The sequence below is a fragment of the Lasioglossum baleicum genome, chromosome 17 (assembly GCF_051020765.1).
Source record: "Lasioglossum baleicum chromosome 17, iyLasBale1, whole genome shotgun sequence".
In the NCBI taxonomy this organism is placed as follows: Eukaryota; Metazoa; Arthropoda; class Insecta; order Hymenoptera; family Halictidae; genus Lasioglossum; species Lasioglossum baleicum.
Genome location: NC_134945.1, coordinates 6341521 through 6369027, shown reverse-complemented (window position 1 = coordinate 6369027; position 27507 = coordinate 6341521). Strand labels below are relative to the sequence as shown.

The 27507-nt window shown below is 37.5% G+C and overlaps 1 protein-coding gene and 1 long non-coding RNA gene across 5 annotated transcripts in view; both read right to left on the bottom strand.

Moving 5' to 3' along the window:
• Positions 1-27507, bottom strand: part of LOC143217609 (uncharacterized) — a 380663-nt gene that overhangs the window by 293994 nt on the left and 59162 nt on the right. The gene's annotated exons all lie outside the window — the stretch shown is intronic.
• LOC143217611 (uncharacterized) overlaps positions 1-27507 on the bottom strand; it is a 31646-nt gene extending 4139 nt beyond the window's left edge. The window contains exon 1 of the long non-coding RNA XR_013010866.1: positions 9-27507. This is a non-coding gene — a long non-coding RNA (uncharacterized LOC143217611). The remainder of the gene's footprint in view (positions 1-8) is intronic.

Genomic DNA, 27507 nt, shown 5'->3' with positions numbered 1-27507 from the left:
GATAATACTGTATGATAATACTGTATGATAATACAGTCAGTGCAGAACATTTTTACTTTGCACGTGATAGTTTGATATTGATCGTTTGATATTGATCGTTTCATATTGATCGTTTCATATTCATAGTTTGATATTGATAGTTTCATATTGATAGCTTCATATTGTTAGTTTTATAGTTTCATATTGATGGTTCGATATTGATGGTTCGATATTGATAGTTTCATATTGATAGTTTCATATTGGCAGTTTCATATTGATAGTTTCATATTGACATTGACATTGATATTGAAGCAAAACAGAAGTAAATTTGTCAGACCTAAAATAGAGGTAAAATGGACGTCATTAAGACGTGTGCTATCTGGGCTGTGGCAAGATCTGCCGCTCTTATTGGAAGACCCTTTAGCTTCGAGTACAAAGGTTTAATTAAAAAAATGTTACATTTTTCCTCCGCTTAGTCAACTGTGCTATCGACTAGTTTCGTGGCATAGTCGACAGTCTAGTCACGATCAGAATTCGTTCGACCACATCACGTACTGCTGGAAGACATCCTGTTTGGATAACGGGATCATATCGGGATATTCGGATAATGGTTGTTCGGATACGGAGATCTCTACTTCCCTTACAGCCCAGCAGCAGCGTCAGACGTCTCGTAAAACGATTTTTTAATTTTCCTCTGGCCGTCGTGGCACGCTGCGTCGCAGAAGGAAAGTTGGTCACATGTTCGGAAAGCTTTTTCATCTGCGAGGCCGAGTCAACATCGATGGTATCGGGAAATCCCGTGGAATAAATTTCTCAGCGGAGACTCGGCGCAGCGGTCTGTTTCATTTCGTTTCGCGGGGCGGCAAGAGTCTAAAAACGCGAACTTTCCAAGTGGCGTGCCGTCGTGCGAAAAATACGACACAATGCCGTCGTTCGACCGGATACGAAACGAATATGCGGCCGGGCCGTTGCATCGAAACTCGATAAATTTCCAAAGCGCCGCCCCGTGTTTGCGCCTTTCCACTATTACCGGTATGTAATAACACGTTTCTTCGTTAGAAATGATTAGTGTTTTTTTTCTGGAATTCACAAATTCAACGGGTCTCTCATAGTGTTTCCCAATCTTTTTTTGTGCCATGCCCCACCCAGAGTTGGGCAAAAATTTCATCAAAGATTAACCAGTAAAATTCTACTTCAGTTGTTAATTGCAATTAACAATTAAATTTCTACTTTAATCGTTAATTGTGGTTAATATTGTGATATTTTTGATATTGTGATATTTTCGAAATTGTGATATTTTTGATATTGTGTTATTTTTGATATTGTGATATTTTTGATATTTTCGATATTGTGATATTTTCGATATTGTGACATTTTCGATATTGTGATATTTTCGATATTGTGATATTTTCGATATTGTGATATCTTCCATATTGTGTTATCTTCGATATTGTGATATTTTCGATATTGTGATATCTTCCATATTGTGTTATCTTCGATATTGTGATATTTTCGATATTTTGATATCTTCCATATTGTGATATCTTCCATATTGTGTTATCTTCGATATTGTGATATTTTCGATATTGTGATATCTTCCATATTGTGTTATCTGCGATATTGTGTTATTTTCGATATTGTGTTATTTTCGATATTGTGTTATTTTGCGATATTTCGATATTGACATCGACATTGTTGACAATCGTTAATTGCAATTAACAATTAAACTCCTACTTTAATCGTTAATTGCGGTTAACGACCACATTCTTTTCAATTGTAATCGTCAATCGGATAAATTTAATTCCCGTTTGTTATACTTGAAGCAACAAATTTTTATCTTGCATATATATACATAAAGATCTGCAGTCTACTTCTGACCAAATAAAAGTTGATTCATTTAAAATCTTTACGCAGAACATATTTTTCACAACTATTGCGCTAACTGGAGCGCTAAGCTATATTGACGCAATCTTCGTAGGCGCTCCACGCTTTTATTTATTGTCGCTAATGTGTAGAAAAATTATTTTCTCCTTTTTAGTGCAATTTAATATAAGCGTGGTTTTTAAAAAGTTTTTTTTATATATTTTTTCCATTGCGTTTGACAATTGCATAGAACGACAACATCGACAACTCGGCAAGCTAATATAAGCGTGGTAAAAAAAAACGGTGCTCGAGAACGAGCATGAAAAATCGTTCGAGGCAAAGTCGAACGAGGTTCGCGGAACGTTCGATTCGATGTCGAAATCGAGCACGTGCTCGTAAGACGAGAAACTTGACACGTCCTGCGCGCGACCTGACTATATCCGCAGAGCCCTCGTATTAATTCCGCCTCGCGCTGTAACTTGCCTCGTTAACCGTTCACTCGAGATAATCGCCGCGTAGGTTAAGGCAATTTCTACGGTAATTAATAATACGGCGTCCCTATTTGTTGTGCAGCTGGCAAATTACGTGATTTAGGTAGGCGTGCAGCGCCGCGAGGGCGGCGGGGGGGGGCGTGTCCGTAATAGGGCGCGATGTAATGCGAGTTTGGTACCCCGAGCACTTTTCAACAGTCCGATTCGTAATGAGAAGGCCTCGAATAAATTAAGAGCGTCGCGATGTCTAATTTAAACATAATGTTTAACCCTTTGACGAGCTGCTGCTCGCTTCGAACTTCTTGTCGGAGAAATCGCGAGAGAGTAATTAATTCGTGCAGGATTAAATGCCAGAGACGTTGTAAAATGCAGTTTACTTTCGTATAAAGCGACCATTAAATTGTTCAAGTCAGTTTGTCCCTCGTTTCAGTTTTATGTTATAAATATAAATGTTGTCATCCTAGAACTTCCATGTGAAATCTGCATTTTTGTTCGATTTTTTTACGAGCAGAACTTTCACTTTGAAAATCTGAAACCAATTGCAAAGTATGTATTTGGGTTCTTGACATGTGACGGATTTTTTGCGGAATTTCTAAGCGTCATTAACTAGGGAAAATAGGCCAAAAACTGATTTGTCGATTTTACCCCATGACTACCCTCTCGATCGAGATACTGTCGAATGACAACGCATCGTCGATGCAATTCGGTTAAGGGCATGGATCTCTGATTATGTATGCAAAATATTAGGTGTGGTTACTCAATAGTTTTAAAGGTATAAACAATTAAAGTTCAACCTGCTTACACGACCAATGGAACGTCGAAAACTACAGCTCAACAAGCTTTAACCTTAATTGTTCGTATCTTTAAAACTATTGAGTAACTACACCTAATATTTTGCATACATAATTAGGCATCCATATACCATCATCTCACAAAAAATTAGCAAAATCGAAGTCGGACACTTGGGGCTCTTCCGTTGTTAGGGTGACGAGCATCAACTAGAGCGTGCACGTGTGTGAACTGGCGTTCGACACCCGTCGAACTGACCAATAAGACTAAGCTGTCCACCTGGCAACACTGCCGAAACCGATAGGTGTCAATCGCCAACGAAATCGAGTCTACTGGAGTGTGGTAAAACAGATCGATCGAAGTGTAAAAAAAAAAGAGCAATCGTTAGGGAATCAGAGCGCGAATTCTATTTTATATAATAACGACCATGAGCACCGAATACGTCCATTCGAACACGGTAATCTATCGATCACTGTCCTTTCGATTTTTGTCTAATTCTGTCATGCTGAAACACTCCTCAAATTGTCTCCCACCTGTTGCCGAACCCATCCCTGCCCGTGTATGTATAGTTTAATGTGCACGTGCGTGCATAATTGCAAACTTAATCGACACACGCCCCTCGATTAATGTTAATTTTCAATTAACACGTTCACTGTGCCATGAATAATCATTCAAATTCCGCGTAACTCGAGCAGTTTATCCAATTAAACGCAAACTGTAAAAATTACGTTTTATCTTTAACTGGGCAAATAATAAATTGTATAAAATACCGAGTTATATAAATAGACTGCGGATATTCACAGTATCAAACTATCAATATCAAACCATCAGTATCAAACCATCAGTATCAAACCATCAATATCGAACAATCAATGTCAATGTCAAACTATCAATATCAAATTATCAATATCAACCTAATCAATATCAATATCACACTAATCAATATCAAAATATCAATATCAAACTATGAATATCAAACTATGAATATGAAACTATTAATGTCAAACTATCAATATCAAACTATCAATATCAACCTAATCAATATCAATATCACACTAATCAATATCAAAATATCAATATCAAACTATGAATATGAAACTATCAATGTCAAACTATCAATATCAAACTATCAATATCAAACTGATCAATATCAATATCAAACTAATCAATATCAATATCAAACTATCACTATCAATATCAAACTAATCAATATCAATATCAAACTATCAATGTCAATATCGAACAATCAATGTCAAACTATCAATATCAATCTATCAATATCAAACTATCAATATCAAACTAATCAATATCAAACTAATCAATATCAAACTAATCAATATCAATATCAAAATATCAATATCAAACTATCAATATCAATTTCAATATCAATTAAAGATGTCTTTAATTAAAATTAAAACCTCTTTGTGCTATCTGGGAGCCGCCCATGTTCATTATTCAATAGTTAGTGTCTCATGCTATTGTTACTCAGTAATGCTCGGCAAGTCGTCATGGATTTGCATGGAGGCATTTGCTCAATACGTTGAAATTATTAAAATTGATCGCTTTATTATATACAAATTGAAGAAGAAACGATTTTTACAGTAACCGAAAATGCACACTAAATTTTCTTATATTGGAATAATTGTAAAATATATTCTGAATAATTTTTGTGTTGTCACCGGCTGTGACATAAAATCAGGATAACGAAGAAATTTATGTGCCCAACTTTCAGGTAGAAATATAGCGCGATGTTTCTTTGTTCTTCGTACAATTTATGCGAACGAATGGGTAAAAGTCCCCGGAGTTATTATACATGCTCGAAATTTCTGTTATGTAGTGGTCTTAATAGCATACAAAGTGTCCCGTCTAACACGAGTATTTTAAACGCTTCGCTCGCGTTTCTCATGATAAAACGAATGATACAGAGAAAGCGTTATTAAATAAAGTCCGACCATTAGGTGATACGAAAGTGTTCGCGTAAAGGAATATTTAGATAATAGAACAATTTATCTCGCGCAGCACTTTTTAAAATAATATATTCGCCCCATTTAAGCAGAGGACGTAAAAATTAACTATCCAAATTTTTATTTAAATGTTTAACAGGGACAAAATTTTCACAATGGCAAAAATTACTTTAAATGGCCTCAGGAATCCTTTCAAGGAAGTACAACGCATTTTGGACAGCCTCTTTCTTAATAATTTAAAATTCTCTACGGATACACAAAGGATGTTTTTCCTTAAAATGCAATGTTTGCGTTTCGCTGTTGTAAAACAGTGAGTACACATTCCAGAAGATGATAGCAGCACCAAAAGAATACCTTACCTCAGGGGACTGAAATAGTTACACAAGGATTTGCGTGCATTATCCTTGTAACATCGCTTTGCGTGCACGTTGCACACCTACGTGCTTGTTGGAGGATGTTCAAACTGCATTGTTAGCACGCGCAACATCGTGGAGCTTCGTGGCAAACAGTTTAGACCTTACATCTCTATGCAATATTATGCTTGTAACCAATTAATAATGATTATCGTTACAGTTTTTTGGACCGTTTATTTTGAAAGTGGTGTAAGTCCATTTTTTCTTGTTTCGAGATAATTTTAGCATATTAGACAATTCAAAAATATAAATTATGTCAAGTCTGGCAAAAAAGTTTCTACTAATTTATTAATATGTAATTTGATTATATAAATTTCTCTTTCAGACGAATTTAACTAAAATAATATATAATTTACGGGCTGTGTGAATGGACTTGAGTCATTTTCATAATTAGTCAATTGTAAAAATCATTTAATTTCAATTAAGAAAAATTAAATATCACAAAATATATTTTGTATTAATCCAATTTTTTTTATAAATAATAAAAAGAAATAAAATACGAGTATTTTCTATTTTAAACGAAATTTTTGCCTTATTTGACTAGCTAACTCTTCAGCAGAATTAGTGAACTTTGAGCGCGGATATCTCGGAAACTATGCGAGATAGCGAAAAACTGAATACAGTCAATCTCATTGCACATTTTAACAGCTTTAATTTTGCATAGAATGGTCTTATCGCTAGGACGCATAGTTTCCGAGATATTGGCGCTCAAAGTTCGCTAATTGTGCTGAACAGTTAGCTAGTCAAATAAGGCAAAAACTTGAACTTTGAGCGCGGATATCTCGGGAAATATGCGAGATAGCGAAAAACTGAATAGAATCAATCTTATTGCACATTTTATCAGCTTTAATTTCATATCAAATGGTCTTATCGCTAGGACGCATAGTTTCCGAGATATCCGCGCTCAAAGTTCACTATTTTATTATTTGACTAGCTAACTCGTCAGCACAATTAGTGAACTTTGAGCGCGGATATCTCGGAAACTATGCGAGACAGCAAAAAACTGAACAGAATCAATCTTATTGCACATTTTATCAGCTTTAATTTCGTATAGAATGGTCTTATCGCTAGGACGCCTAGTTTCCGAGATATCCGCGCTCAAAGTTCACTATTTTATTATTTGACTAGCTAACTCTTCAGCACAATTAGTGAACTTTGAGCGTGGATATCTCGGAAACTATGCGAGACAGCAAAAAACTGAACAGAATCAATCTTATTGCACATTTTATCAGCTTTAATTTCGTATAGAATGGTCTTATCGCTAGGACGCCTAGTTTCCGAGATATCCGCGCTCAAAGTTCACTATTTTATTATTTGACTAGCTAACTCTTCAGCACAATTAGTGAACTTTGAGCGTGGATATCTCGGAAACTATGCGAGACAGCAAAAAACTGAACACAATCAATCTTATTGCACATTTTATCAGCTTTAATTTCATATCAAATGGTCTTATCGCTAGGACGCATAGTTTCCGAGATATCCGCGCTCAAAGTTCACTATTTTATTATTTGACTAGCTAACTCGTCAGCACAATTAGTGAACTTTGAGCGCGGATATCTCGGAAACTATGCGAGACAGCAAAAAACTGAACAGAATCAATCTTATTGCACATTTTATCAGCTTTAATTTCGTATAGAATGGTCTTATCGCTAGGACGCCTAGTTTCCGAGATATCCGCGCTCAAAGTTCACTATTTTATTATTTGACTAGCTAACTCGTCAGCACAATTAGTGAACTTTGAGCGCGGATATCTCGGAAACTATGCGAGACAGCAAAAAACTGAATAGAATCAATCTTATGGCACATTTTATCAGCTTTAATTTCGTATAGAATGGTCTTATCGCTAGGACGCATAGTTTCCGAGATATAAGCGGAAAACCGAAAAAGGGTACTTTTAGTGTGTTTACCCCGTAACTAGTCCAAACAAAGACCCAAAGTTAAAAATTCTGTTCCATCCATTTCCCTGTATGTACAACTTTTCGTTGACTGGACTAGAAGTAAAGCTACAAATTTTTGATCGTAGTCAGGTCGTTTCGCCCCACTGTGCGGCGCGACATGTGCAAGCTCCAAACGAGATCGGTTCTTACTTAGCGGGCTCTGCTGGTGTATGGGAAAGTGATAATCGAGAAACCAGTGAGTTTCGTTACGTGGGACGAGAGCAGTAGCGTCAGGTGCACGAGACAAGTGAACCTAGTCGTCCGTTAAAAATGACTCGAATAGAGGAAAAGGACTATCAAGCGAGAAATAGAGTGATACCGTTGTCGGGCAGAAACTGCATTATGTACTTACGTATCGCGCACGGCCTATCAAAGGGAACAATTTATTGAGCGCACCGCGCTGAAATGTAGCCTCTCGCGCGACCATTTTGTAATCTCATTCGCGCCTGTGTAACTCACTGCTGAGATCCTCGATAAACTTTATAATATTTAAGCCCCCCCCCCCGTCCAGCTCGGACGCGTTATCGCGCTGTAAATTCAGCATGCGTGGCACTAATGTCTTAATGCCTATCGAGGTTGGTGAGGTGCTTGCATGGTTAGACGATTAAGAAATCGGTTCACATGCGCGCTCAGATTCTTGTTCCATCGATACCGGTCACTTTTTATTCGACTTTACAACCACGGCCGTGCGGTACATTTTAACACACACTTTAAATCAGAACAACTTTTTTTATGAATGAACCAAACGAATTCGATTTGTCTGGAAGGCTGGAAGAACTAGTTTAGTAAATGATGTGTAAAATATATGTTGAGAAAACGCATTTGGACGGAATTGTGAGAAACAATAGTTCAAATTGATTTTTACAATTTTCTTAGCTGGGCCTATATAAATTATATACGCTCTGAAAATTTCATTGAAATCGGTTAATTGGTTTGCGAATTATGATCGATCAAAAGTGGTAATTTTTAGTGCATCATAAAGTAGCAAGTTTTACCATTTTTTATCGTTTATAACTCGTAAACCAATTAACCAATTTCAATGAAATTTTCGGAGCGTATATCATTTATACCAGTTGACAAAACACATTTCTTAAATTGTTTTTTTTTTGTGAACTGCTTTAATTAGTGTCTAAATATACTGTAAGAAGCATAACTGATTCCACACACTTTAAATCAGAATAACTTTTATATGAATGGACCAAACGACTTCGATTTCTCTGGAATGCTAGAAGAATTAATTTAGTAAATGATGTGTAAAATATATGTTGAAGAAACGCATTTGGTCGGAATTAAGAAGAACAATAGTAAAAATTGATTTTTACAACTTTCTTAGCTGGGCCTATATAAATTATATAAGCTCTGAAAATTTCATTGAAATTGGTTAATTGGTTCACGAGTTATGATCGATCAAAAGTGGTAATTTTTAGTGCATCATAAAGTGGCAAGTTTTACCATTTTTGATCGTTTGTAACTCGTAAACCAATTAACCAATTTCAATGAAATTTTCGGAGGGGATATAATTTACACAAGTTGACGATTTTCATTATTGACCCAGCTAAAAAGTAGTAGAAATCAATTTTCACTATTGTTTTTCACGATTCCGACCAAATGCACTTTTCCAATATATTAATTAGTCAAATAAAAATTGTTCCGATTTAAAGTATGTGGAATCAGTTATGCTCGTTACTGTACAAATATTCAAGAGTAAAAATTTCGAATAGACAACATACTGTCGCAACCCTCTCTCAAAGTTATCCACAAGATTGGAGAGTCTGCATATGCACCCGGTTTCCAAACCGGGACAGTAGAAATAGTCTACGGAGGCAGCATAATGGGAAGAAAACGGAGTCCGTATTCAAGTGGCGTTCTCCCCAATTTGAAAAATTTTGCTAGGCTTGCTGCAGGTTGAGGCTCGTAACTCGAAGCATCTCTCTCGAGCATCGAGCATGTCCTGGTTGCTTGTAGTTGGCGAAATCCCATCCGATCTGCCGTCAAAATTGAACCATAAGCCTGACATTGCTGGCTCGTAACAACGATAACGGGCAGGATAGACGGGTTCGAGTACCGATACGATTTCGATCTGATCGAAACAGTCGAGGCTTCCAGCATTACGGCACCCGAATACGGCCGTGCAGCATCCTGAACTTTGGCTGGGAAGTTGCTCTGAATTATGCAGCTGCAGGCGGCGGCGGCGGCGGTTGCCTATGAAGCCCTCCAGTGTCTCTCCTCTCTCTCTCCTCTCTCTCTCTCGCGCACACCATTCGTTCCGAGCCCTCGTTCCTCTCGAAGCAAGAAGACCCTGGGGAAACCATGGCTTCTGCTATAGTAGGAAGCTTGTCCCCCCGTTATGCCGCACAACGGCACCGAAGACAGGTTTATTTCCTCCTGCTTAATCGCTGGGAAATACCGGACCTGGTGTATTCAACCGCTTCCTGTCGCTCGGAATTACCGGACCTTGAAGGAGGCGGCTGGATTAATTGTTCCGCTGGTCAATTTACCCCAGCACGAACGCCGAAATTCGTCTGATCGTGGGCGCCGCGCAGTGGGCAATTTGGTCGAAACTCGATTCAAAATCAAACAACTTTCGACAGGAATGAGGTAGAGCGATGAATTTTCTTTTAAAGCTGAAACATTGAAGAATATGGGAACAATAGGGAGACTATGGTACGAACGTTTTTTAACCTTGAGAAAATTCGTTAAAGTGAATTTTCGATAGACGCGAAAATCTTTTCACGATAGATGCGAGAAAAATATCCCCTCCAACCTAATACACTGATCTCGGCTTCATTTTCCATGATTCTGTTATGGGACTTTCGCCACCTTGTTTCTGGCATTTTTCTGATTAAAATGATACCAAACACGATATAATTTAAACAGAATTTAGTGGTTTAATCGACGATGAAAGTTTCGGGCGCAAGGAAGGACAGTGTATGGGAAAGAAAGAGACGCGGAGAGTCGCAGTCGCCGGCACAGTTCAAAGGCCCGCGCGTGGTCTCGCTTTACACGCGCTGTCCTTCTCTAGATTCGGCTCGGCCTTTGAAGCATTGGAGCTCGAAAGAGTAGGACCACGATCGAAAGATGCGAAGAAATCCCGAAGTTCAGGGGGGTATGATTTATTGATAAAAATATGATTTATAAGCTTATAACGTCACAAACTAAAAACTGTTTCATCCCCATTATTTCCGACCTTACGTGCAGGTTGTTGCACTCATCCTTGACGCGATTATCAGAGTAGACGAAACTGTATCGATCCATTTAAAAATAGCGGACGACCTTCGTAGCTGCTGAACTGCGTCAGTCCCCTAAAAATGTTCGTAGCATCAAAATATGAATATAAACTCGTGTCTTACGCTGCACAATACAGTATTTTGTAAATGTTCTTATATTCATTGTGAATATTGTCCGAATTACATCATATTTGGTATCATTTTCATTGAAAAAATGCCACGGATATGTTGGTCCAATTACCATAAAAAGATAATGAAGAATAAAGAAGTTTTGTCATTGGATTAGTGTGGTCTCAGCAAGAGTGGGGATAGTTCTGGGACATTTATGGATAAAATACTGTATATTGAAAGGGAACTAATAAACCATAAAAATCACAATATTTCCTTGAATAAAATCCGAAGTAATTCGTATTCGGACTCCCGTGAATTTCATATTAAAAATATGCCCGTATGTATAATGTATAACATATATATTCGAAACGACACACACACATCTACACGCGACTATCGTAAACAACTTTAATCACGGTATGAATTATTCAACCGCAACGCGAATTTTCACGATGACGTCCGATGAAAAGTTTGCCGTGTCAACGAATCGGATTCCAATTTTGCATGTCATCCAGAGAGATTTTAGAATACGCCGCGTTTGCGTCTGTGTATGCGTACAAATAAATTATGTGCATACGATACATATATGATGTGTGTATATGATATAATGATTAATAATAATAATACTGCTCTCAGTTGTCCAAACGAACAAAGATCAATACCTACCGATACCTACAGTTTTGATTTCTTGTCGCGATTGTAGATTTTTTTTGTTATTTTACGTCGCACTTAACTGCCAGAGTTATTTCGCGACGGGACTTATAGTTTTTATGGGTCCCATGAACATCACCGACACAGGTTTCTCCGACACGATTTTCGCCGACAACATTTCACCGACTTCAGATTTGACCGACAATAGCTTTCGCCGACAACGCCTTTAATCGACAACGAATTTCATCGACAACGAATTTGATCCACAACAACTTAAGACGACCACAGTACGTATTATCATACAGTATTATCATATGTATTATCATACAGAATTATCATAAAGTATTATCATATGCATTATCATACAGTATTATCATACAGTATTATCATATAGTATTATCATATTATCATACAGTATTATCATATTATCATACAGTATTATCATATTATCATAAAGTATTATCATATTATCATACAGTATTATATGTATTATCATACAATATTATCATACTGTGTCTCAAGTCGTTTTGGATCAAATTCTTTGTCGATGAAATTCGTTGTCGGCGTAAGCTATTGTCGGTCAAATCTGGAGTCGGTGAAATGTTGTCGGTGAAAACTGTGTCGGAGAAATCTGTGTCGGTGATTTCCATGGGACCCAGTTTTTATAAGGTGGGTTCCGAAACACCTTGGCCACCACAGTTTAAAGGAAATTATTAACGTACATTTTTGTCACAGTATCCGTTCAAAATTTGAACACTCAAAATAAAAATTAGTAGTAATATCTTTAATTTATTGTCTAATGGAATCTGTGGTTTTTTCCTAATAAATGTGTTACGTTCTATGTATATTTATATGCTTTTGCTACTATTATTATGGGACAAATTAAATTCATCAACTGCTACTATTATTATGGGACAGACGGAGTAATAAATAATTTAACAGACGTACATATAATGTCTCGACGCTCCACCGATATGCGAGTGGCAAGAAAGTGTAGAAGTATCGTGCGACAGAGATTATTTTTGTATCACTCGCATGACCACAGAAGGATGTTTGAAGTGTCTGTTCGTCAGAGGCTGTTGGCGGTGAGACGCGAACGTAAATACTTAAAACTGATGACGGCTTCCGTTACTGTTTCCCGGAAGGGATTCTACGTTGGGTCCAGAAGAAGTCCGATCCCTCGCTAAGACAAACAACGATGCGGTTGTACGCCGCGCTTTAAAGGGGTCTGCAAGTCTTCCCGTTCCTTCTCGCTTCTTTTTCCTGCCAGACACTCCGGTAAACAGTTTATCTTGATGCTTTTCTACTTAACACCAGAAATTGGTTTTGCTGCGCAAAGTTGTTTTCCACGGTAACGGGAAATTGATATTTACGCGTATATTTGTCCTATATGTATATTTGCGTATACAGTCCACCTAAATATCTCCTCGAATTGTGGGGATATAAAAAATATTTTGTGTACTATTTGAATGGTTTGAAGAAACCGTTATATTGCAAACAATATCTTTTCTCTGGAGGTCATTTTTTTCCGGAATTATCAAGGTAACATATGTACAATAACATGACCTTGAAATGACCTTTATCTTCGAAAATTGCTAGGTAAAGGCCACCTACATATCTCTTTAGGTTATTGTGATGCAAAAGATATTTGTTACGTCATGTGCATAATGTCAATGGACCAAACATCTGGCACGAATATTTTTTTTCGAAGGTCATTTTGTCAGGAATTATCAAGGTCATCGATGTTTTCTGATACGTAACTACATTTTTTTTTTAATTGCATCGTGTAACTGATCGAAAAACAGATTCAGATATGTATAATAGCATGACCTTGAGATGACCTTGAGCTTCGAAAATTAAAGTTCTACCTTCAGATCAAGGTCAATGTCATGTTATTATACATATCTGAATGTATTTTTCGATCAGATTAATCTCTAAAATGAATTCTTAAAAGTATTCGACAAGAAGCTCTGAAGTAGAAGTAGAATTTGCGAATAACATTTTCGAATTTCCGTTGCCTTCGTGGTAAACGTGTGCACTCGTCCATAAGCACCAACCGATATCGTGCGATCCGATACACAGAGGGTGTCGATGAGCGTACTCCTTCTTTTTCATAAAAAATTTATCACACATAACATGCCGCAGATATATGAATCTATAAAACACACATCGTCAATTTGTTTTATCGGCTGTGTGAATTACGTGAACACGAGGGACTACGGCTTTCAGGTGTTTTGTTGAAATTTACGCTGTATCCAGGGGAGAGAGAACGCGTCGGAGGGGTGGATCACGCACCTATATAGGCTCTCGGGGTTGTTGATCGGGCACGCGCGAGAAAATACGTGTGACGGTGTGACACGGTGCACGAATATTTCTAAAATCCCTTTGATATTTCTGCACGCTCGAACTGGTTCACCAGAATCGCGGAAAACGCGCGATTTCGTTACCTGCGTAAATATATCGCCTGACCTTTATACTGTAAAACACTGATCTTCCGTTTTTTCCCCTCGACAAACGCGTGTCGCGTTTCGAACAAAAATTACCACAATATTTTACCACGTTTTTATCAGCTCGCTTTCTTGCCTGTCCTGTCTGTTTGTTTGTTTGTTCGGTGCAAATTTTGCAATTGATTTTAAACTAGCTTCCCAATGAGCTGGAGACTTGAAATTTTAAACATGACTCAGAACTGGATGACGATGCAATATTTAAAAAACAATTTTTAAAAAAGCCTATGCGTTTAGGAGATATAAACTATTAATAAACTTAACCGTTACACCTCCCCGCGCGACGCTCAATACTAGTGTAAGACTGAAACTTCTTTATTTTACCACGTTTTATCAGCTCGCTTTCTTGCCTGTCTGTCTGTTTTTTTGTTTGTTCGGTGGAAATTTTGCAATTGATTTTAAACTAGCTTCCCAATGAGCTGGAGACTTGAAATTTTAAACATGGCTCAGAACTGGATGACAATGTAATATTTAAAAAACAATTTTTAAAAAAGCCTATGCGTTTAGGAGATATAAATTATTAATAAATTTAACCGTTACACCTCCCCGCGCGACAGCGCTCCATACTCCACTACGCGTCCCCACTCTGACTCATCCCCACGCCCCATGTTTTTCATTTTAAATCTTACGAAGTATTTTCATAGCTATATTAAAAAATTCACAATCACAAATTTTCAGGACTGTCTGTATGGGGTTAGGAACCTGTATGAGGCTAGGAAAATTTGTTCTATACTTTTTTGTCCGTTTTCTGAACATGATATTTTTTTAGAAATCTATTTTTATTAAAATCATTTTATACTTTATAAATTTATGCATATCGTAGTCTTATTAAATCATTTTTCTGGGATCAATTGCAGTATTTACAAGAATATACTTGAATACAAGTGGGAATAATGTGACGTTACGAATCCGATACTTCTAGCCCCTGACACGTGCCTTGTGCAGAGAGATCGTCATCTGATCGTATAGTACAGATTTTTTCTGCAGTGCTGGTTTACAAATTCGTGTTCGTTCAAATGCCGAGCTCGAGCGAGTGTGCATTAATTATTAATAAACGTGTCGTACATCGCTGTACGTCGAAAAATGATGCATCGAGCTGAACATACCAGCATTTATTTATACGCATCCGTAAAATCGAGCGAGCATTTTTCAAGCATTCAGAACGTTCCGCGAATACTTTAACGAGCATAGATGAATGCCCGTTTGAATTTCAATTTTGTCGGAGTGGGGGGGGGGTCGTTCGTTTGGTCTAGACGCGGCATGAGAACTCGGCGACGATCGTTAGCAAAGCTGCGCCGCGAATCGAGCCCGGTAATCCAAATCCTATACTCGATAATCCGAGTGTGTGTTCGCTTGTCGTGCGCCGAGGACGAGTTTTATATTCCCGGAACAGCCTGTCCAAGGAAGAGAAAGAACGTGCCGTCAGCTGCGCGCGGATCGTGTTCGGCATGCGTGATCGAACTGCGAACGGAGACAGTCATCGCCGCGATCATCGTCGTCATCGTCGTCCTACCACCCGCCGCACAGTGGGACGAGCCGATGAATTCTGTGTCAGAATCGAAGAACTGTGTTCGACGTATATACACGTCAATCCAAATCTCGTGCCTTTCTCCTACGAATTATGATGTATTTGGTATGTAATCCAGTAGATTTGTTCCCGGAGAACCTGTAGATCGAACTTTCGATCTTGTAGGATCAATGGTTCAGGAGTTATGGTTGTTTAAAGTTGAGCATTTTTGATAGGTAAGTGAAAAGGTAAGGCTGCCAAAATGCTCAACTTTAAGCGACCATAACTCCTCGACTATTGATCCTAGAGGATCGAAACTTCGATCTGCATCGAATTAATATTCGGACGCTCTAAAAAGTCGATAACATTTTTAATATTGCACTATACGTTTTAAACTAGCAAATGAGATTTGAAGAAACCAAACAGAAAGTCACTTCTTTTCTTAATAATTTTAATAGAAGAGGAGCCATAAATATACGTCTTCAGTTTATACAATTTATATACAATTTTGAATTTCATCTGCTCAATTTTGCTATAAATGGATCAAGATCCCCCGTCCAATCATAAACAATGGAAATTATGATGTATTTGGTATGTAATCCAGTAGATTTGTACCCGGAGAACCTGTAGATCGAAGTTTCGATCTTGTAGGATCAATGGTTCAGTAGTTATGGTTGTTTAAAGTTTAGCATTTTTGACAGGTAAGTGAAAAGGTAAGGCTGCCAAAATGCTCAACTTTAAGCGACCATAACTCCTCGACTATTGATCCTAGAGGATCGAAACTTCGATCTGCATCGAATTAATATTCGGACGCTCTAAAAAGTAGATAACATTTTTAATATTGCACTATACGATTTAAACTAGCAAATGAGATTTGAAGAAACCAAACAGAAAGTCACTTCTTCCCTTAATCATGTTAATAGACGAGGAGCCATAAATATACGTCTTCAGTTTATACAATTTTCATACAATTTTGAATCTCATCTGCTCAATTTTGCTATAAATGGATCAAGATCCCCCGTCCAATCATAAACAATGGAAATTATGATGTATTTGGTATGTAATCCAGTAGATTTGTTCCCGGAGAACCTGTAGATCGAAGTTTCGATCTTGTAGGATCAATGGTTCAGGAGTTATGGTTGTTTAAAGTTGAGCATATTTGACAGGTAAGTGAAAAGGTAAGGCTGCCAAAATGCTCAACTTTAAGCGACCATAACTCCTCGACTATTGATCCTAGAGGATCGAAACTTCGATCTGCATCGAATTAATATTCGGACGGTCTAAAAAGACGATCACATTTTTAATATTGTACTATACGATTTAAACTAGCAAATAAGAATTGAAGAAACCAAACAGAAAGTCATTTCTTCCCTTAATCATTTTAATAGACGAGGAGCCATAAATATACGTCTTCAGTTTATACAATTTTCATACAATTTTGAATCTCATCTGCTCAATTTTGCTATAAATGGATCAAGATCCCCCGTCCAATCATAAACAATGGAAATTATGATGTATTTGGTATGTAATCCAGTAGATTTGTTCCCGGAGAACCTGTAGATCGAAGTTTCGATCTTGTAGGATCAATGGTTCAGGAGTTATGGTTGTTTAAAGTTGAGCATTTTTGACAGGTAAGTGAAAAGGTAACGCTGCCAAAATGCTCAACTTTAAGCGACCATAACTCCTCGACTATTGATCCTAGAGGATCGAAACTTCGATCTGCATCGAATTAATATTCGGACGCTCTAAAAAGTCGATAACATTTTTAATATTGCACTATACGATTTAAACTAGCAAATGAGATTTGAAGAAACCAAACAGAAAGTCACTTCTTCCCTTAATCATGTTAATAGACGTGGAGCCATAAATATACGTCTTCAGTTTATACAATTTTGAATTTCATCTGCTCAATTTTGCTATAAATGGATCAAGACACACTTGATGTGTTTGTTTATAGAATAACCAACAAATAAATGTAGTAACCTGATGTCGTCAGTGCGACGAGATTGGTTCCGGAAGGGTTGATCGAACCGCGCAAAAAATGTCTGTAAATGTTCCCCGCCGGAGCAAACGAAGACAGTTAGTCTCTGTCCAATTTGGAAACCCGGTAATTCTATTGCAATTAGAAAAGTCAAGAAATTATAGTCTCTCGGGGAAGACGTTCCAGCGAATGAGAAATTAATCTTTCTTAGCCGCGGTATTACGCGGTCCGGGCGTAGAGTCTCTCTTCTCTTTTATTGGCCATGCTTGAACCGCATCCACCTCTCTTATTGTTAGCTGCCTCCGCGTTACAATCCGTCACTGTACCAGCAAGTGATCTCTCCTCGGTTTGCACTAACGGTAACCACCTGCCGCCGCTGCCGTACTCTGCCTCGCTAGGTCCCGTCGTTATTTCAGCAAGAACGAACGCCTCCGCAAGAAATTTTGTCGTCACTCGAGACAAGTACGGGAACCTTGTTTAGTCACCGAATCTAATCAATTTCCGCGCAAGCGGCGCACTCTAATTTAAAAGTCAACCTTCTGACTCTGCCTCAATCCCCTCGAGATACTGATGCTGTGGCTTTTGTCCTTCTAGAAGAGAGCCTCGGCTAAATGATAGTCCACTTACCATTCTCTTTTTATTTCAGTCAGCGTAGAAAGTATTCGTACAATTTCAACCCTTTGCACTCGAATGGCGCCTCTGAAAGGCGCCGGTAAAAATCGCGGTGGCATTATTCAAAACAGCTTTAATATTATTCAATTCGTCTGTGTTCTTTGAAGTGCAAAATGCTCCGAAAAACGTCGAAAAAATCGGTTTTTATTTTTTTTAACAACGGCGCACCAAACCAAAAAATCTGAAAAAATTCACGAACAATACTCATAACAATATATCGCTACTGTAAAAATATAAATGTCGTCGCTCTAAAACTTCCACGTAAAATCTGCCTTTTTTCGATTTTTTGTGAGATTTCTGATTTTTTGAAAGCAGGACTTTCATTTTAAAAATCTGTAAAAATTCATGGACAATACCTATGACAATATATCGCTACTGTAAAAATATAAATGTTGTCGCTCTAAAACTTCCACGTGAAATCTGCCTTTTTTCGATTTTTTGTGAGATTTCTGATTTTTTGAAAGCAGGACTTTCATTTTAAAAATCTGTAAAAATTCATGGACAATACCTATGACAATATATCGCTACTGTAAAAATATGGATGTGGACACTGTAGAACTTCCATGTGAAATCTGCATTTTTTCGATTTTTTTGAGGATTCTGATTTTTTGCAAGCAGGACTTTCATTTTAAAAATCTGAAAAAATTCATGGACAATACCTATGACAATATATCGCTACTGTAAAAATATGGATGTGGACACTGTAGAACTTCCATGTGAAATCTGCATTTTTTCGATTTTTTTGAGGATTCTGATTTTTTGCAAGCAGGACTTTCATTTTAAAAATTTGAAAAAATTCATGGACAATACCTATGACAATATGTCGCTACTGTAAAAATATGGATGTGGACACTCTAGAACTTCCATGTGAAATCTGCATTTTTTCGATTTTTTTGAGGATTCTGATTTTTTGCAAGCAGGACTTTCATTTTAAAAATCTGAAAAAATTCATGGACAATACCTATGACAATATGTCGCTACTGTAAAAATATGGATGTGGACACTCTAGAACTTCCATGTGAAATCTGCATTTTTTCGATTTTTTTGAGGATTCTGATTTTTTGAAAGCAGGACTTTCATTTTAAAAATCTGAAAAAATTCATGGACAATACCTATGACAATATATCGCTACTGTAAAAATATAAATGTCGTCGCTCTAGAACTTCCATGTGAAATCCGCATTTTTTCGACTTTTTTGAGGTTTCTGATTTTTCACAAGCAGGATTTTCACTTTAAAAATCTGAAACCAATTGCAAAGCATGTATTTGGGTTCTTAACACGTGTCAGATTTTTTTCAGAATTTTTAAACGCCATTAACTAGGGAAAATAGGTCAAAAAATGATTTTTCGGTTTTACCCCATAACTACCCTCCCGATCGAGATACAGGGTTGAAATTTTCCACAGTATGTTTTCTCTTGGTGCTCTATCGAATGGCACATTGTCGATAAAATCAGGCAAATAATTATTGGTATAAAATTGCAATTAAAACAATTTGAATTAAATAAAAATTTCTTTGTCTTGATTGACATACTTCTACAATTTAGGTTAAGTTTAACGTCTAACTGAACAGTCTAACGACTCCAACGATTTTGATCGTTCCCGATTGCAGATTCATGACTGGTGCAGGAGGGGTTCAGCATGCGCCGAGATTTTTAATAAGCAGATTTGAAGTGACAGCAGAGAAATCATAGTCCGGCACTAAATCAATCCGCTGGATGACTGATTGAACGGGAAGCAACGAAGAAGCGGAGGCGTTTCTGCCGGAGGAGGGACCCGATGACGGGTAATGACGCCTGGATTACAGAGATTAATTTATTATGCAGTACGATGGCCTCTGCGGAGCGTGGTGATTATGCGCGCGTCCACGATTAGTAACCACGAACGTATCCCGAGGGTAAATGCGCCGAGCCGCGCCGTGCGCGCCGATAGCGGCCTAACGGAGCGTAGATTTAAGGATTTTTCCGAGTGAAACGTGACATTCCGCGAAAATGCCTAGTTGCAGCGGCCCGTAACGACGATTCCGCCGGGAATAAAATAAACGTTGCTCCGCGTCCATCAGCATCTTACTCGTTTCGCCTGTTGCGCGATGCAGTTGATAAATCACGTCCTCGTCGCGTCGTTCCGTATCGCGAGACATCTTGCAACGTGGAAAATTGTCTCGTCCGGTCATTTGTCCTTTCTCCAGCCTTCATCGAACGCGACGGGATTTATTGTCCCGCGGGAACTTAAATACTATAATAACGAGGAAACTCTCGCACGATTTTGCATAATACAGGGTGGGGCACTGTAAACAGGTCACCTGAATAACTCGGCTGACATTGGTGTACTTCAATTTCTCTGTAAAGCTAGAAGAAAATAGTAATGGATAAATCATGCGATCATTGAAATCGAGAGTGGTTCCGTATAAGTGAATAATTACTTATCATTTTTCTGAGAAAGTATTATCTTTATGACAAAAATCAATAGAACATAAAATGTGTAGTTTGATGAGGTCTACAACTTTTATCTGAAGTATTTTTCAAAATTCCCATTATTTACGGAAGTAAATAAAAAAATGTTTGACAGAGTTAATTTGACCCCTGCCGAGTCATTTTGGGTCATAACAGCCAAAATAACAGGTTTACGTAGAAAATGTATAGAACCTTTTTTGTAGACCTTTATATGAGCTTTATTTTTTATTGGAAACTGTTTTCTCTAAATTCAATATTTTCTAAAATATTTGGTAAGAACTGTCAAAACTTTTGAAAGGGGCTGGGTTAATTTGAAACCGCCGAATTCTTTTGGTCCATGGCAGCCAAAATAATAGAATTACGTAAAAAATGTATATAACCTTTTTCGTAGAGCTTTTTACGAGCTTAATTTTTTGTTTGAAACTTTTTTCTCTGAAATCAATATTTTCAAAAATATTTAGCAAGAACTGTCAAAACTTTGAAGGGGGCTGGGGGCAAACGAGGATTTGACAGCCGAAATAATAGGTTTACGTAAAAAATGTATACAACCATTTTCGTAGAGCTTTTCATGACCTTCATTTTTTGTTTGAAACTGTTTTTTCTAATGTCAATATTTTCGAAAATAGTTTCGAACGTATTCTTTGAACAGAAAACGAAATTCAATCGAACACAAGGCGATTCCACAAGGACACTGTAGTACCACACGATCTAAGAAACAGCACAGACCCATGGGTATTTCTTAGATCAAGGTATATACGTATTCTTTGAACAGAAAACGAAATTCAATCGAACACAATTTAAATTCTTTGAAATTCATATTATTATTCTGTTAGATTTTGTAAAGGTCATATTTAAATCAATCTAAATATCGTCGAAGGATCCGTGATAGTTCGCCTTTCCGCCGAGAAAAAGTAATATGCCAGAATAAAATGTTAATTCCAGCGGCGCGTCGGGAAAACATGATTTTCCAGGTCAAGCGGTGCACCAGTTGCAACACGGTTTAATCCGTTTAGCGAACAGCTTTAATTTATAATATGCACGGCACTCAATTACAAGATCATTTACTCTTCGTTATAAAATTCTGTCCATCGAGATTTCTTCCTGGAAATTATATGCAGCTCGCTGGAATACGTTCTATAATTTATTGTAAATTGTCTACGTCTTAAATTACTACTGTTGTTCGGTAATCTCGATATTTATATTGCGAATAAAATAAAGATAACATCTTACGAATAAATTTTGTAATGATTTTATTTTGGTTTTTAAAATTGTAATGCCGTAATTCGATTGCAGATAAGAATTAAAATTTACGCAAGTCTGAAAATATATACTGTAGAAAGATTTGAGCTCATTACCGCAGCTCTTGTGAAAATATCAAAGGAATTACAGATTACGTTTATATTCATTTAATTCAGGTCCTCATCTCATTATTTCAAATATTCCCGTGTACCATACATATGCTTCGGAAGGATTTGTAAATCGATTAAACAATAATTTAAACGTACACTACGAACATAACTGATTCAATACTTCAATAAATTAAAAAAAAAGTTCGACAGAGTTAATTTAATCCCCGCCGAGATATTTTCGGTCATAACAACCAAAATATTAGGTTTATGTAAAAAATGTATATAACCTTTTTCGTAGAGCTTTTCATGTGCTTCATGTTTTGTTTGAAACTTTTTTCTCTAAAATCAATATTTTCGAAAATATTTAGTAAGAACTGTCAAAACTTTGAAGGGGGCTGCGGGGCAAACGAGGGTTTGACAGCCAAAATAATAGGTTTACGTGAAAAATGTATATAACGTTTTTTGTAGATCATTGCATGAGCTTCATTTTTTGTTTGAAACTTTTTTCTCTAAAATCAATATTTTCGAAAATATTTAGTAAGAACTGTCAAAACTTTGAAAGGGGCTGGGTTAATTTGACCCCGCCGAGTTATTTTGGGTCATAGCAGCCAAAATAATAGGTTTACGTTAAAAATGTATACAACCTTTTTTGTAGATCTTTGCATGAGCTTCATTCTTTGTTTGAAACTTTTTTCTCTAAAATCAATATTTTCGAGTATATTTAGTACTGTGAAAACTTTGAAGGGGCCTGGGGGACAAACGAGGCGTTGTCGCCAAAAATCCTTTAGGGACTTTCTTCTCTAATCAAGGATTAGCTTCGGCAAATATGTCAGCAAACTCGGAGGGTTGTCGCTTTCGGAGGTACAAGCAAGACGTTTGGCGCCTGTTGAGTTAGGTTCGCGCCCGTTGTACGATGGAGAAGTGCAGACCGTGGAAGAGTTGTATTATGTTTATCGATGGGAGTCGCACCTATGCGTGTCGAGAAGGCCTCCAGGTGAGCACACACGAGGGCACACCTCTGCGAGCCGCGCGAACTGCCTGCGTTCGCCATACGCGCGCAAGGGAGAACAATGGCGGCTGAGAACGACTACAATGCGCGGTCGAAAAGTTGGCTGGGCCGGTTCTTGGTCGGTTGGGTTATAGCTCGCGGTGCCCTAACAAAAGTCTTAAAACAAAAGTCGACCGGCCGCGTATGAATGGCGGCCCGTCCGCCGAACTTTCGTGCGTCAGTTCCGTTTCCTTTGACGAAGTCATCCGTTCAACAGCCACCGTCCATTGTTGCTAACGGGGGCCGCTAGTTTGGACTCTGTCAACTCGACATGAAACAATACTCTACTCGCGACCCCCTCCACTCCCTTGGGACCGACAAGTTTTAAAGTTGCCGTTGTTGTGGACACAATAAATTTTTGGCCGTAACTTTGAATAATGCTCGCGATGATGTGCATGTCCCGGCGCGTTAGCAGAACTTTGCGGATAAATTAATTTACTCGTTTGTTCGCTTATCTGTTTGCTGATCTCATTTTGGCAGAAAGAATTTCCAAAAAATCTCTTGTTACCAGTCAGCTATCTGGACTCCCTAATATTTTAGTGTCTACAAAATGGTAAATATTTTCCAGAAAAACAAACTTGAAAACTTCTTTACAACTTTTATGGCTTATACAAATTTTTTAAAAATACTGCAGTATTCGACAGAATTTAGTACAATTTTTATTTATTTTGGATCTACAAATGCTGCTATTAGTAGACTATTACTATCTTCATGAATTTCTGGGCTTCAAAATATGTTGAAAAAAATGCTGGAAAATAAAATTCCACAAAATTGAATACGATTTTTATTTATTTCAGATCTACAAAGGCAACTACCCCACTGAAAATAAGATTTCATTTATTCCCACTTTCCTGAAATTTGTCTGCAAAAATTAAAAATTCCACAAACATCCTCAGTCTGCTTATCACACGACTGCATTAAAACATAACACTGCATCATTTCACGAATACGAGAGACTGTAAATTTTGCTTTAGCGAACTCGTGGCAACTTCGGTTTGACTACATCTGCGGTAATAGCTTTTAGCTAACAGTCGTTGCGTCCGATCGTTTTTCTTCCTGCGACTTGCGACAGTGAGTTATGAGTCTTTATCTTTTGTTAATAATTAGCTCCCCCTGTCGTCCCTTTTCGCAAGTTTCTATTTATCTCTGGCATCGTGAATCATCCGCTACTTTTCCAAAGTTTAAAATTTATGTTACCTATTTTCGAACGTAGACTGGAGAATTTTTTCTTTTCTATCTGCTTAGAAGTTTCTATAAAACCTGTTCACAAAACGTGATTATTATACGGTTCAATTATTACGTATTGGGTCATAACAGCCAAAATAATAGGTTTACGTAAAATATCTGTACAACCTTTTTTGTAGATCTTTGCATGAGCTTCATTTTTTGTTTGAAACTTTTTTCTCTGAAATCAATATTTTCGAAAATATTTAGCAAGAACTGTCAAAACTTTGAAGGGGGCTGGGGGCAAACGAGGATTTGACAGCCGAAATAATAGGTTTACGTAAAAAATGTATACAACCATTTTCGTAGAGCTTTTCATGAGCTTAATTTTTTGTTTGAAACTTTTTTCTCTGAAATCAATATTTTCGAAAATATTTAGCAAGAACTGTCAAAACTTTGAAAGGGGCTGCGTTAATTTGACCCCCGCCGAATTCTTTTGGGTCATAACAGCCAAAATAATAGGTTTACGTAAAAAATGTATACAACCTTTTTTGTAGAGCTTTTCACGAGGTTAATTTTTTGTTTGAAACTTTTTTCTCTGAAATCAATATTTTCAAAAATATTTAGCAAGAACTGTCAAAACTTTGAAAGGGGCTGGGGGGCAAACGAGGATTTGACAGCCGAAATAATAGGTTTACGTAAAAAATGTATACAACCTTTTTTGTAGAGCTTTTCATGAGCTTCATTTTTTGTTTGAAACTTTTTTCTCTAAAATCAATATTTTCGAAATTTGTCTGGAAGAATTGAAAATTGTGTAAACATCCGCAGTGTAATCATTAGTAAATCACGCTATTCGAGAAGCTCTGGTGGAATGTTTGCGCCGCGTAGCATCGGAACCACATTTTCCGAATATCGCGTTACGAGAGGGTTGACTGTATTAGAGAGCACCGTGTCTGCCAACATCATAGAATATTGTTCAGCCCATTCAATGTCCGAAAGTGAGCGTCGAGTCAATCTTTTCCATCGCGAAGATTAAACTGTCGCTTTGACTCGGGATACGAATGCATCACCCGGCCAAGCGGAAAGCAATAGCAAGGGTCTTTTGACTTTTTACGCGCGGGGAATGCGAATCTATAGAACGCGGTGCGAACGCGCAACGAAATAGACGCGGAACAATTTTGTCCCGGGCCTCTCTGCCGACCCTGCCCGACCCGGATACCAATGGGAAACCGCGTGTTGCGGTTGCGCGTCGAATTAGAAGACATTCTCCATCGAATCTCTTTTGCTCCATTTTTACGGACAGTGTTTCATTTTTTCTCGGGGACCCGAGTATGAGGCGCGCGCGGCAAAAATCGGACAAAAAATAACCTCCCCACGGAATCGTCGGACAGTTAATTTTTTTTCCCCACGTCGCCCTTCATTTTGTTTTCGGTATTATTCCCTCCGAATGTTTGCTCAAGGCTTTCGACAGTCATCGGGCTACCAGCGCGAACGAAATGCACGGCGAATGAACGTTTCACTGTTTGAAACGGTCTCGAGTTAAACTACGCGAATGATCGTAAAAAACGTGAAAAAGAGAGAGAGAGCGAGAGAAGATGCCTCTGTAATTATTTTACCATGGAGATAGAGGACGCCGAGTTGCTCCGAAGTATTTTCGAAAATTAAATTAGCATTCCGAGACGGGGAGATCATTTTCATCATAATATTTTCATAGTTTTGACAGTTCTCTTACTAAATATTTTCGAAAATATTGAATTTAGAGAAAAAACGAAACTCATAAACGGCTCAACAAAAAAGGTTGTATACACTTTTCACGTAAACCTATTATTTTGGCTGTTATGACCAAAAATATCTCGATGGGGTCAAATTAACCCAGACCTTTCCAAAGTTTTGACAGTTCTTACTAAATATTTTCGAAAATATTGATTTCACAGAAAAAAGTGTCAAACAAAAAATGAAGCTCGTAAAAAGCTCTACAAAAAAGTTTCTATACATTTTTTACTTAAACCTATTATTTTGGCTGTTATAACCCAAAATAACTCGTCTAATAAATATGTTGAAAAGAAAATAGAAAAGATTAATTTTGACGACATTTTGTCGAGTTAACAATCTAGGTGACACTCGATCGAAGCAATTCCGATGTGGAATGCTGAAACGGTCATGCCGCGCGGATTTCCCGAAATCTAAGGTAACGATTTGCCATTTTAAGGAGAACGAAGCGGGTCGTGCCATTGGAATCGTCCTCGCAGGCCAAACGCTTGGCAAGGATCCATCGATTGCCGGCAGGCAAAGCGTGAGAACGCATACAGAAACAGCTCAAACAATGAGTGCTCGTCGTTTGTATGTCCACAAGGGATGTTACGCGCGATTATGCATGTGTGCGAGCGGCCGTGTCTGTTGCCGGCGGCGGGCGGCTCGGCGAAGCTGGACGAGAAACGCAGATATTTAAATTCTGGCACTCTCGGGCTAATCCAGAACGATTTATGGATCCATTAAGCTTGCCGTATTACCGAAGAGATACTTCCGACCCGCGGAACAGAAATCAAGAGATCGAGAGATCGAAAGAGTTCAGGCAAGATCTCGTTCTACGATCGCAACAGTAAAAAATTGTGCTCCTGCGAAGATTTATTTCGCGCCACTATTTACCCAAATGGGAACTCCGTGACGCACAGTGGCCCGGATCGAAGAAGTCGGTGTCAGTTTGTTACAACTTTTGAACTATTAAAGATATCGCAATGAAATTTTTCACGAAAAATATTTTAAAAAATAGTAATTCTTACCTAGAGATAATTAAATATTCTTTTGCATTTGTTAAACAATAATTTTTACTAACTTTTCATTGTTATTTTCTATTGGGAAATGAACTGTTCAATTATAGTTTTCCAACCTTTTTTTATCTTTAACACATAAGAGAATGCTTTCCTGTGTAAAAAGAAAGAAATATTAAGTGGTGTGATCAGGGCACCTCGAAGAAGAGGAACAATTTTCTTGGTGAAAAGTACAATCTCTAAATGTCTACTGTTAAGTATTCGTCCTAATTACAATTCTTGGTAAACTGGATTAATTTTTTTATTTTCCCTGGAATATATTATAAAATACTGGAATGTATTACATTACAATGTAGTAGAATATACTGGAATATATTAAAATATACAGGAATATATTAGAATATACTGGAATATATTACAATGTAGAGAATATGTACTGGAATATATTAGAATATACTGGAATATATTACAATGTAGAGAATATATACTGGAATATATTAGAATATATTAGAATACACTGGAATATAGTAGAATATAGTAGAATATATTAGAATATAGTAGAATATAGTAGAATATAGTAGAATCTAGTAGAATATATTAGAATATAGTAGAATCTATAGTAGAATATACTGGAATATA